The following is a 14026-nucleotide window of genomic DNA, read 5'->3' on the forward strand; positions in this document are numbered from 1 at the left end:
GAGGGATCCTGTCGATAAGCCGGCACCAGGGGTTCTTCCGGCTCTTCTCTTCCTGATGCGCCGGGAACCGCTGAAGCATCCGGCGCCTGAAGCTGCGACGACATCCGGCTCCCTTGAAACTCCCGCGGCGGACTCCGAGATTTCCGCCGCGATGACGTCCTTCTTCTGCTGCGCGCTGACGGGGCTGCGTCCTGTCTCAGGGAAGATGGCGGCGACGGGGAATAGGCCACTCTGGCCCTGCGGCTCCTCCCGGTGCTCCTGCTTGGCCTCGCCGGTGTCGAGGGAACTTCTTCCAGCTGAGGAGAGGGCAGCAACCTAGGTATTGGAGAAGCCGGCACCTCTATGACAGAGGTAGGTTTTACAGCCGGGCCGGCAGCCAGGCAACTCCGCAACCATTCAGCTCCGCCCTCAGCCTCCGCTCTCAGGATCAGCTGTTGCAGGAGGGACTCCATCAGCTGTCTTCAGTTCTTCATCAGGTGACTGACCGACAGCTGATGGAACAGCTGATTATATAGTAAATAATCTTCCCGCACTTTTCCCACAGGCCAATCAAAATCTGATAAAAAGTGCGGGAATAACTAGCTAAAACCGGTCTGAACCTGCTCACGCACAGCGCAGCTTACTTAGTGAAAATTAACCCTTTCATATATAAACTTTGATTCCATAAAGCCTACTGAATCTCCATGTTAAAATCACAATAGTGAACCCCTTTAGGTTTGAAATTGAAATACATGCAGGGGCTGTGTTATCATGCGACCCCCCATGTATTCTCTATGGGGGGGGCGTCCATTCATTTATTGCGGTGTGCGCTCGTGGATACTTCCGGCTTCGGGTTACTGCAGAGACGCGTCCTTACTGTGGCTGACTCCACCTCCTGCTCTGACGCGTCGGGCAGGGGATTGGACAGGCCCCTGTGACGCTGACCGGCTGTGACGTCGGAGCCGGCGTGTTGAGACGAGCGCCGTTACCAACCGCTGTACATCCACTATATAAATCCCCGCACAAATACGGTCATTTACAACTATCCCCCAGGATGAAGCATCACGCGAAATGCGCGTCGGGGTCTTTTCTACTGCTCTGCACTTTCAGGTAATACTCCATGCCTCCTCCCAAGCATTGTACCGCAGCGCTGTATGCATACCTTAACCGCAGCACCTTGCACTGATTTATTCTACATGTGGTATGTGTTCAGCTGAGGTATTTTTTGTTAATATGTATTAGGCACATCTCTATTCAAATGGCCCTTCCTTTATTTGGCACTCTATATTTAAATTGTCCACTGTGACATATTATATTCAATTGCACTTTATTTATTTGTTACCTATTTAGGATATAGGCCATATGTGCCACAAGTGTACATTAATACTGCATTTAGCATGGTTATAGCAATTTTTCTTGGGATCATTTGATCATTTATAGGCGTATTTATGGTACACTCCTCCATGCAGACAGTATATTCTGTTACGGTACCTCCACTGTCTGCTACTGTTTTTTAATATTTCATGTGTATGTAATCTAATAAAAATGTTGAATTTTTTACTGGCTATCTAGCTTCCGGTGTCCTTATTCTGATATTTTGTATATATGGAAGTGCCCCTTATTTAGGCCATATTTATGTGAATAAATTATGTGCTGCAGGGAGGGTTGTGAACACCCACGGACAACGGCCGTTTCGTGCTTAAAGCACTTCAACATGTCCTGTATAGTTGAATGCATCAGCGCTGGCAGGGGGAATCAGTGCTGGCAGCAGGTGACTGGCTAGGGGCCCCTGGGGAGTGGGGGTCCTAGGAAGCTACTCATTCTGCCTGCCGCTTACACCTTCCCTGTGTCTTAATTTCAGCAAACGAAGATGAAGATTTGGTCAGGTTTAATGGTAACATCAATGTGAAGAATTAGATGCAGATATACAGTTAGGTCCATATATATTTGGACAGAGACAACATTTTTCTAATTTTGGTTATAGACATTACCACAATGAATTTTAAACAAAACAATTCAGATGCAGTTGAAGTTCAGACTTTCAGCTTTCATTTGAGGGTATCCACATTAAAATTGGATGAAGGGTTTAGGAGTTTCAGCTCCTTAACATGTGCCACCCTGTTTTTAAAGGGACCAAAAGTAATTGGACAGATTCAATAATTTTAAATAAAATGTTCATTTCTAGTACTTGGTTGAAAACCCTTTGTTGGCAATGACTGCCTGAAGTCTTGAACTCATGGACATCACCAGACGCTGTGTTTCCTCCTTTTTGATGCTCTGCCAGGCCTTCACTGCGGTGGTTTTAAGTTGCTGTTTGTTTATGGGCCTTTCTGTCTGAAGTTTAGTCTTTAACAAGTGAAATGCATGCTCAATTGAGTTGAGATCAGGTGACTGACTTGGCCATTCAAGAATATTCCACTTCTTTGCTTTAATAAACTCCTGGGTTGCTTTGGCTTTATGTTTTGGGTCATTGTCATCTGTAGTATGAAATGACGACCAATCAGTTTTGCTGCATTTGGCTGGATCTGAGCACACAGTATGTCTCTGAATACCTCAGAATTCATTCGGCTGCTTCAGTCCTGTGTCACATCATCAATAAACACTAGTGACCCAGTGCCACTGGCAGCCATGCATGCCCAAGCCATCTCACTGCCTCCGCCGTGTTTTACAGATGATGTGGTATGCTTTGGATCATGAGCTGTACCACGCCTTCGCCATACTTTTCTCTTTCAATCATTCTGGTAGACGTTGATCTTGGTTTCATCTGTCCAAAGAATGTTTTTCCAGAACTGTGCTGGCTTTTTCAGATGTTTTTTAGCAAAGTCCAGTCTAGCCTTTTTATTCTTGATGCTTATGAGTTGCTTGCACCGTGCAGTGAACCCTCTGTATTTACTTTCATGCAGTCTTCTCTTTATGGTAGATTTGGATATTGATACGCCTACCTCCTGGAGAGTGTTGTTCACTTGGTTGGCTGTTGTGAAGGGTTTTCTCTTCACCATGGAGATTTTTCTGCGATCATCCACCACTGTTGTCTTCCGTGGGCGCCCAGGTCTTTTTGCATTGATGAGTTCACCAGTGCTTTCTTTCTTTCTCAGGTTGTACCAAACTATAGATTTTGCCACTCCTAATATTGTAGCAATTTCTCGGATGGGTTTTTTCTGTTTTCACAGCTTAAGTCTGGCTTGTTTCACCTACATGGAGAGCTCCTTTGACCGTATGCTTACTTCACAGCAAAACCTTCCAAATGCAAGCACCACACCTCAAATCATTTCCAGGTCTTTTATCTGCTTAATTGAGAATGACTTAACAAAGGGATTGCCCACACCTGTCCATGAAATAGCCTTGGAGTCAATTGTCCAATTACTTTTGGTCCCTTTAAAAACAGGGTGGCACATGTTAAGGCGCTGAAAATCCTAAACCCTTCATCCAATTTTAATGTGGATAGCCTCAAATGAAAGCTGGAAGTCTGAACTTCAACTGCATCTGAATTGTTTTGTTTAAAATTCATTGTGTTAATGTCTATAACCAAAAATAGAAAAATGTTGCCTCTGTCCAAATATATATGGACCTAACTGTATATCCATTATGCAATGCTATCAGGGACTTGTCTCATTGTGTCCAAATTAAATTCTGTATCAGAATACAGACCACAAGCATGCAGCCAGTGCCATTAAGAACTACCTTCAGTGTAAGGAAGAGTAAGGAGTCATAGAATTCACAATATGACTCCCTCAGCACACTGAATTCAAATTTGCACTATTCAATTAACATTTTATTAATTGATAAAAAGCTATTGTCACTAGTGATGAGCGAGTATACTCCTTACTCGAGATTTCCCAAGCATGCTCGGGTGGTCTCCGAGTATTTCGCTGTGCTCAGAGATTTAGTTTATGTCAACGCAGCTGCATGATTTGCGGCTGCTAGACAGCTTGGATACATGTTCCTCTTTTGGGAATCTCCACATCTGTTCAAGCTGTATAGCAGCCGCAAATCATGCACCTGCGTCGACAAACTAAATTTCTGAGCACACCAAAATACTCGGAGACTACCCGAGGATGCTTGGGAAATCTTGGGTAACGAGTATACTCGCTCATCATTAATAGTCACTTCTATCTTTGAAAACATTCTTATTTTGCAATACTTTTGTACACCTTCCTAAAACATTTGTACAGTGCTGTATATTTATGCTCTTGCTGAATAATATGTTGCAACCTGAACATAAACTGTCTGGTCATCTATAGGTTAAGCTTAGCCCAGTGACCATGAATACTGCTGAAAACTACAGTCATGCCAAAATTGAAGAAAAGTTGCCTTTATTTCTAAAAATGCAAGAAAAATGCAGAAACAATAATTAAAATAAATTTTTGAACTGTGTACAACCTACTAATAGATTTTCTTTCACAAGGCAATGCAAGCTTAACAGTAGTCTGAAATGTAAAGTAGCCAAATATTATTATTCATCATGAAACAACCACCTAGCGATAAGTATTGTAATTATTTTCATTTCAGGCAAGCTAATCCCTTTTATGGCATCAGGAACAGATTTATATAAGAAATGCTAAAATAAATTGCTCTCTTTGCAAACCCACCCTAATGGTTGTGTTTCTTTGTTTGCCAAATCCATAATCCAGTCTCATCAGATAGATCCAATAAGCAATGAAGAAAGAACAGCCATTGTGACAAAGCTTATCTTGGTACTGTCATGGAAAAGTTACCAATTGTAATGTCCGACTTTTGCATCCACTTTTGACAGACATGTATATGCAATGATTTCTATGTATACTGCATCGATGGATGTCAATAAGTCATCTTGAATGAAATAAATGCATAACTTTTTTGCTGATGTATTTTGTATCTAAGAATTGAAGTCCTCAATCAATTGTAGAGGCCATATAAATGCATCAAAGGGATTTAGACCTCAATCAAGTCATTGTTTATTGTAAAAGGCTCTTTTTAAGTACTTTACTTAGGGAGCACAACCTGCAAGACTTTCTACACCAACAGAATCTCTTCAAGCAGAAACTGATAGTTTTCTGTAAATATAACATTACTTATTTTTGACAAAGAATTATATTCTGCAGCACCCACCAGGACCAATATAAGTAATACTTTAAAGCACCACTCTTTTTTTAAGTGCAGTGTTATAATGTTGCTACTAATCTAGATTCCCTGTCCCTAGTCTCATACTTTCCAGCCACCATCTTCATCTGTTATTGGTGCCACTCTGGTCAGGTTGTGGCCTGCCAGATTGCCCCAGTGTCAGCAGTCACAACTCAATATAAGTCTAAATCATGATTGTCAGAGCGTGGCCCTCATAGACTTACACTGAGAGCTTGTTACCATTACCTCTGACTTCCGGTCAATCCGAAGTTGCTGTCACAAAATGATGTGTAGGACTGGAGTGGCAACAGGAACAGCTGATGATAAAGGCTGGTAGGTAAAAAACTAGGAACTTACATTAGTAGCGCAACTCCAGCACTGAAATAATTAAAAAAACACTGGAGTGGGACTTTAAAGAGTTGTCTATGTTGATAAGGTACCATGTGGCATCTCCACACAGGAAATGAAGAATTATACAGTCCACATTGAAATCAGAGTGGTACATAGATGGTTTCGTTCCTTTAACGTTAAAATCCTAGTACCAAACATCTCTGTGAGTCTGACTGCTACTACTCATTTCAATCCCTAGATTGCGACTTTAGAATTAAGAACTGGACATGGCCCAATCTCATCTTGAATGGATCAGTGGTGTGCATGCTTAATCTATACTCTATTCATTGCCTATGGAACTGCTAGAAAGACTTGACTTACTAATATGTATGGCGGCTTCCCAACTTTTTGAGCATTAACACCTGTTATTCTGGAGGTAAGCCACAACCAAAGCTGTTGGGTAGTGGTTTTCTATTCTCTACCCTTTAAAAGTAATTGCTCATGTTCATGTGTATGGGAGAGTCAGAAAACATATCTGATGACGAAATAAATGCTTGGACATCAGCTACTGACAGTTTTAGAATTGCAAAAGAGGCATATTCACAAAAAATTTCAAAATAGTTAATAACATTTACACTAATTATAGATGTGTCCTTCCTTAGCTTTCCTCTCACATTCACATATCTAGAAATGAGTGGATCATGATGCCTATTGTAATTGCTACTTTTAATATATACTTAGGTGTTACAGAGCAATGTTTTGTAACATTGGTCTTCATGTATACCCAAAATGTCTTCGTTTCAATTTCTCTTTTTACTGCACAGGTGTTATAGTTATTGTCATTCTATCAGAACTAGCCACAGTCATTCTTTCTTTGTGATATCAATGTGAGTAACATAAATGTTCCCTTGAAACTTGAATTTTATTTTATTAGTTTAAAAATCCCAACAGAAATTGTGTGAATGTGAATGTGCACTAATAAAATAAGGCAGAAATTGATGTAAGGATTATAAAATATATTCAATACATCAATGCAAAACGTACCCCTTCACTCTTGTCTCATAGTGGAGATCAATGTCCCAGGTAAGGGCTTTTTCACATCCTTATTCAAATTTGACTAGCTCTATGTTCACATGTGACATACGCACAGCTGCAATAAATAATGAGAATATACCAAATAAGCTATAGTGTACAATTGAATATACTCAAGGACAAGACAAGATACATAGATGATTAGTTGTATTTCCCTGGTATCCCCTAGAGAGGCCTTTCCTGACCGCAAGGCTTGGAACCCTCACAACAATACACATTTGTCCCTAGTGCCCCCCTATATTATTATTATTATGCATTTTCATAGCGCCATTTATTCCATGGCGCTTTACATGTGAAAAGGGGGCAAATATAGACAAATACATTAAACATGAGCAAAAAACAAGGCACACAGGTACATAAGGAGGGAGGACCCTGCCCGCAAGGGCTCACAGTCTGCAGGGGATGGGTGAGGATACACTAGGAGAGGGTAGAGCTGGTTGTGTGGTGGTTCAGCAAGTTGAAGATCACTGCAGGCTGCAGGCTTGTCAGAAGAGGTGAGTCTTCAGGTTCTTTTTGAAGGTTTCTATGGTAGGTGAGAGTCTGATGTGTTGGGGTAGGGAGTCCCAGAGTATGGGGGAAGCACGGGAGAAGTCTTGGATGCGGTTGAGGGAGGAAGAGATGAGAGAGGAGTAGAGAAGGAGATCTTGAGAGGATCGGAGGTTGCGTGTAGGGAAGTTCTGGAAGACCGTGTCACAGATGTATGGAGGAGACAGGTTGTGGATGGCTTTGTATGTCATTGTAAGGGTTTTGAACTGGAGTCTCTGGGCAATAGGAATCCAGTGAAGGGCTTGGCATAGGGGAGAGGCTGGGGAATAGCAGGGAGACAAGTAGATTAGTCAGGCAGCAGAGTGTAGGATGGATTGGAGTGGTGCCAGAGTGCTAGAGGGGAGGCCAGAGAGTAGGAGGTTGCAGTAGTCAAGGCAGGAGATGATAAGGGCATGCACTAGTGTTTTTGTGGTACCACGATCAAGGAATGCATAGATCCGGGAAATATTTTTGAGTTTGAGATGGCAGGAGGTAAGGGCTTGGATGTGTGGCTTGAAAGAGAGGGCAGAGTTGAGGATCACCCCGAGGCACCGGGAGTGTGGGCCTGGGGAAAGGGAGCAGTCTTTAACATTGATGGATAGGTCTGGTGGAGGGGTAGAGTGAGATGGGGGAAAGATGATGAATTCTGTTTTGTCCATGTTCAGTTTTAGAAAGCGAGCAGAAAAGAAGGCCGAGATAGCAGACAGATGTGAGATTTTGGTAAGTAAGGAGGTGAGGTCAGGTCCGGATAGGTAGATCAGCGTGTCATCGGCGTAGAGATTGTACTGCATCACTGTGGGATTCTATGAGCTGTCCCAGGCTGAAGGTGTAGATGGAGAAGAGTAGGGGTCCTAGAACAGAGCCTTGAGGAACACCAACAGACAAGGGGCGAAGTGAGGAGGTGGTGTGGGGGAGGGAGACACTGAATGTTCGGTCTGTCAGATATGACGAGATCCAGGATAGGGCCAAGTCCGTGATGCCAAGAGATAAGAGGATCTGTAGCAGAAGGGAGTAGTCCACAGTGTCAAAGGCAGAAGACATATATTGCCCCTTAGTATGATGTATCCAATAAAGTAAGGGTAGCTATGTGATAGAGGATCCAATATATCCAAATAAATATCGTTAGTGGCTGTTCCAGGAGTAATATAATATAATATAATTGGGGAATACAATATTTAATATTATTCCAATCACAGAAGGATCAACAGGAAAAGGACGCAATATATAAGATAAACCAATTACTCTAAGACAAGACCAATTGCCACAATTGGTTTATCTTATATAATTTTGCCCTTTCTCTGTTGATCCTTCTGCAATTCGGATAATAATCAATATAGTAATCTCCCATTATATCATATTACTCTTGGAGCTGCTTCTGACCATATATATTTGGATATATTGGATCCTCGGTCACATCACTCTTTCCTTGTTGGATACATCATATTAAAGGCAATATAGGGTACACTACATACAGATGACTTGTGAGTGGGGGCGCCAAATGCGTATTGTTGTGAGGGTGCCAATTCCTCCCTGCGGTCAGGAAAGGTCACTCTAGGGGATACCAGGGAAATACAACTAATCTTCTGATTACGTTTCTGGTCTTGTATTTGAGACAAAAAACGCACATATTTGATATTGTTGTGCTCAAAAATGCCCAATCTATCTAAATATAAAATAAAATAAATTAATCTAATAAGCGGCTCAATGAGAAAAAAAACAGAATTACATCTTTTTGGTCACCGCAACATTAACCCCCCCTTCATGACCTTGGGATTTTCCGTTTTTCCGTATTTGTTTTTCTCTCCCCTCCTTCCCAGAACCATAACTTTTTTTATTTTTCTGTCAATTTGGCCATGTGAGGGCTTATTTTTTGCGGGACTTGTTGTACTTTTGAATGACATCATTGGTTTTAGCATGTCATGTACTAGAAAACGTTAAAAATATTCCAAGTGCAGTGAAATTGCAATAAAAGTGCAATCCCACACTTGTTTTTTGTTTGGCTTTTTTGCTAGGTTCACTAAATGCTAAAACTGAGCTGCCATTATGATTCTCCAGGTCATTACGAGTCCATAGACACCTAACATGACTAGGTTCTTTTTTATCTAAGTGGTGAAAAAAATTCCAAACTTTGCTTAAAAAAAAAAAAAAAATTGCGCCATTTTCCGATATCCATAGTGTTTCCATTTTTCATGATCTGGGGTCGGTTGAGGGCTTTTTTTTTTGCGTGCCTAGCTGGCATTTTTAATGATACCATTTCGGTGCAGATATGTTCTTTTGAACGACCAAAAAAACGTAATTCTGGCATTGTGAATTTTTTTTTGCTATGCTGTTTAGTGATCAAGTTAATGCTTTTTTTATTGATAGATCGGTCGATTCTGAAAGCGGCGATACCAAACATGTGTAGATTTGATTTTTTTTATTGATTTATTTTGAATGGGGCAAAAGGGGGATGATTTAAACTTTTATATTTTTTTATTTTTTTCATATTTTTTTAACTTTTTTTTAACTTTTGCCATGCTTCAATAGCCTACATAGGAGGCTAGAAGCTGGCACAATGCGATCGCCTCTGCTACATAGCAGCGATCTTATGTTCTCTGCTATGTAGCAGAAAATCAGGTGTGCTGTGAGCACCGACCACAGGGTGGCGCTCACAGCTACCGTGCATCAGTAACCATAGAGCTCTCAAGGACCTCTATGGTTACAATGGAGAAGCATCGCCGACCTCCGATCATGTGACGGGGGTCGGCGATGCGCTTATTTCCGGCCGCCCGGCCGGAAGCGGTAGTTAAATGCCGCTGTCTGCGTTTGACAGCGGCATTTAACTAGTTAATAGGCGCGGGCAGATCGAGCACATGTCAGCTGTTCAAAACAGCTGACATGTCCCGGCTTTGATGCGGGCTCACAGCTGGAGCCCGCATCAAAGCGGGGCTTCTGACCTCAGACGGGATAGTACGTCCGAGGTCAGAAAGGGGTTAAAAGAAAATGCAAAAAAAGGAAAAACATCATCTTAGGGCACAAAAAAAGCCCTCACACAGCCCCAGATCCCAAAAAATGAGAACGTTACATGTCTCGGAAAATGTCGACAAAAACAAACATTTTTTTAACAAATTTTCTCATTTTTTTACCACTTAAATAAAAAAAAAAATATATATATATGTTTGGTATCTGCGTACTAGTATTGACCTGGGAAATCATATTGCCAGGTCAGCTTTACCATGTATTGAAGGCAGTAAATAAAAAAGCCAACAAAAATTTTTGGAATCACACTTTTGTTTGCAATTTCACTTGGAATTTTCTACCCGTTTTCCAGTCCACTATGTGGCAGAATGAATGGTGTCATTCAAAAGTGAAACTCGTCTTGCAAACAACAAGCCCTCACATGTATACATGGCTGGAAAAATATAAACCTGGAAAACAACTCGGGGCTCAAGGGGTTGAGGAGTAAATTATATCAGCTAAAGATATTACTGTCTAAAAATAATTTTTTAAATAATCCTAAAAAATTTCTCTAACAATGTGTAGAGTTATGAACAAAACTATTCAGGCCCAATTGTATCATACAATAGCTTCTGATTTTCAGCATCTCAGAATATCAGTTCATATATCCTTGGCTCTTTTTAATTATTTATTGAGAGTAGTACAAGGCTCTGCTCTGTTGTAAGCCGGCCTTTCAGCCTACCCGGGCATTATATCCGACTAATTACAAAGAATTCATGCTTGTTTACAATTTGATCCATTTTAATTAGGTAGGAGTGATTTTGGAGGTTATATAGACTGATATGTGGTAAGTGTTTTCTTCAGGTATTCTGAAGGGAAAGCTTTGAAGATTCGAGCTCAGTGCTTGTCTTCATATATTATTGAGCATTAGGAATTTTAAATCACTTTGTTTTGTGTTGCTTGGAAACAAGAAAATCATTTCTAAGTACTGTATAAAATGTTGTATAAAGAGATTGCCAGCATTGTCAAGCTCAGGTACTGTAAATCAAAGATAATGAAATCACACAAACCATAGAGAAGCATTCAGACACTGATGGCAAAAATGACTTTATATTGATAATTGATGCGTTTACAATCAAGATGGAGCATTTCTTGATGATTAAATGCTCACTACATCACTTTTATTCTCCTTTTGCCGTTAAAACAAGACTACACATTTTTGATGCAAGCACTAAATTAACAATAGGTCTGATTATTGGAGTCTCAAGATGAGCAGATGAAGCAGTGATTTTCTTGTTCTATTCTGCTCCGCTTTGGAACACATTAAGACAGAAAAAATGATATATTTCGATATCTACATTCTAAAATGTCCTTTTTCTTGCTTGTTAGAACTATGAAGTTAACTAGATGTTTTAGAAAGCCCCTAAATAATGCATACAAATTAACCAGTTCATGACTGGACCTTACCTTCATCCTTATCAGGCATATTTTGGGGTTTGGGCTTTACCAAAAAGCTCTATCTTGGTCTCATTTGTCCATAAGGCGCTTTCCTAGAAGGATTTTGGCTTATCACGCACATTATGGCAAATGGCAGACTAGCTTTTCTATTTTTATGTGTCAGCAGTTGGGTCCTCCTAGGTCTCCTGTCGTAGCATTTCATTCAAATGTTGACAGATATTTTGCCCTGACACTGATGCACCCTGATCCTGCAGGACAGCTTAAATTTCTTTGAAACTTGATTGGGGCTGCTTTTCCACTATCTGGACTATTCTGAGCTGCAAACTATCATTAATTTTTTTCTGCCATCCACATCCAGGGAGATTAACTACAGTGCCATGGTTTGTACATTTCTTGTTTAGGAACAACAAGATCTCTGGAGATGGACTTGCAGCATTTAGATTGTTGATATTTTGTTAAGCAATTTTGGTTCTCAAGTCCTCAGACAGTTCTATTCTCCTCTTTCTATTCTCTATGCTTAAGGTACCTTCACACGAAGCGACGCTGCAGCGATAGCGACAACGATGCCGATCGCTGCAGCGTCGCTGTTTGATCGCTGGGGAGCTGTCACACAGACCGCTCTCCAGCAACCAACGATGCCGAGGTCCCCGGGTAACCAGGGTAAACATCGGGTTGCTAAGCGCAGGGCCGCGCTTAGTAACCCGATGTTTTCCCTGGTTACCAGCGTAAAAGTAAAAAAAACAAACAGTGCATACTCACCTGCATGTCCCCCAGCGTCTGCTTCCTGACACTGACTGAGCTCCGGCCCTAACAGCACAGCGGTGACGTCACCGCTGTGCTTTCACTTTCACTTTAGGGCCGGCGCTCAGTAAGTGTCAGGAAGCAGACGCTGGGGGACATGCAGGTGAGTATGTACTGTTTGTTTTTTTTACTTTTACGATGGTAACCAGGGTAAACATTGGGTTACTAAGCGCGGCCCTGCGCTTGGTAACCCGATGTTTACCCTGGTTACCAGTGTAAAACATCGCTGGTATCATTGCTTTTGCTTTCAAACACAACGATACACGGCGATCGGACGACCAAATAAAGTTCTGGACTTTATTCAGCGACCAGCGACATCACAGCAGGATCCTGATCGCTGCTGCGTGTCAAACACAACGATATCGCTAGCGAGGACGCTGCAACGTCACAGATCGCTAGCGATATCGTTACAAAGTCGTTTTGTGTGAAGGTACCTTTAGTGTGGCACACACATACACACAATGCAAAGATTGAGTCAACTTCTCCCCTTTCTATCTGGTTTACGGTGTGATTTTTATATTGCCCACACCTGTCACTTGCCACAGTTGAGTTTGAATGAGCATGAATGTTGAATGTTTACTCACAATTTCAGAAAGGTACCAGCAATTTTGTCCAGTCCATTTTGGGGGTTTGTGCGAAATTATGCTCAATTTGCCTTTTTTCCTAAATTTTTTTTTGTGTTGTTCCAATACACATATAGGAAATAAACATCTGTATAACAAAACATGTATAATTGCAATAATTTTCTGAAATAAATGCTAAATGTTCTGGAACAATTCCAAGGGTGCCAACATTTTTGGCCATGACTATTAAATCTTAATGAACCTTTTTCGGGGTTAAGGATTCCACGAAAAAATGAAAAGATCCATGAAAAATATAAAAATTATAAGAATCTTTCTTCAAAGATATTAACAACACACCAAAATTAATCATAGTAATAAAAAATAGAGATGCCTCTAAGGGACACACAAGTTAACAAAACCTTATGAATATTCAAAGAAGTTCAGAAAGTCCCACCACTCTTTTTAATTTAAAAAGCCAAGTGACTATGGTGTACACAATTATTTATACATGTAGTGATGTTTTAAGTTGAGATATAACAGAAAGCGTTATTGAATTTGTTTTAGGTTATAATAATACTAATAATTTCCTGTCAAAATGACTAAAAAGTCCAAGGACAAAAATATACTAATAGTAATGCTTTCAAATTGACGAACAAAACATGATGGCATGGCAGGTAATGACATCAGAGGCCTACAAGGCATCTAAATTAGATTGAAGCAGCCCAGACAGGATGCACACTATAGGGAAGGCGTAAAGGAGAGATGCAGAGGACCAGCCGACAATTTTTTTTAAAATCCTTCATTTTTTATGCTCCTAGAGCATAGTAAGGAACATTTAATTTGCATTGAATAACTTCCAAATTTTCTTGTTAAATGTGCCTAATTTGCCAAATTCGAATCTCTGCATTTTTATTCATCTCTATTTCAGAAATAATAAACACACCTATCCATTATAGGAGTTCAGGGCTGTATTTAATGGAGATAGAATCTTTAAATGAAGCCTTTCTGAATATAATTGCTGGAAAATTCAATTCAATTTCAGAATTTTTTTCTGTGTGCATTGGAGATGAACTAATGAGCTAATTTATTCAAGTTTAATTGAATTCTAGTTGAATATACAAAAACCCCACTTTTTGTAGAATATGAATTTTTGTAAATAAGCTTAGTATGGATTCAGTAAAATTGCATCCAGATATCTGCCATTCTGTTGAATTATAGATAGCCGCAAAAGTAAAAAAATA

General features: G+C 40.5%; 1 protein-coding gene across 2 annotated transcripts in view; it reads left to right on the plus strand.

Moving 5' to 3' along the window:
- The window catches only part of IL1RAPL1 (interleukin 1 receptor accessory protein like 1), a 2314681-nt gene that overhangs the window by 325533 nt on the left and 1975122 nt on the right, over positions 1-14026 (plus strand). The window lies entirely within an intron of this gene.

The sequence above is a fragment of the Ranitomeya variabilis genome, chromosome 3, assembly GCF_051348905.1.
Source record: "Ranitomeya variabilis isolate aRanVar5 chromosome 3, aRanVar5.hap1, whole genome shotgun sequence".
NCBI classification, from domain to species: Eukaryota; Metazoa; Chordata; class Amphibia; order Anura; family Dendrobatidae; genus Ranitomeya; species Ranitomeya variabilis.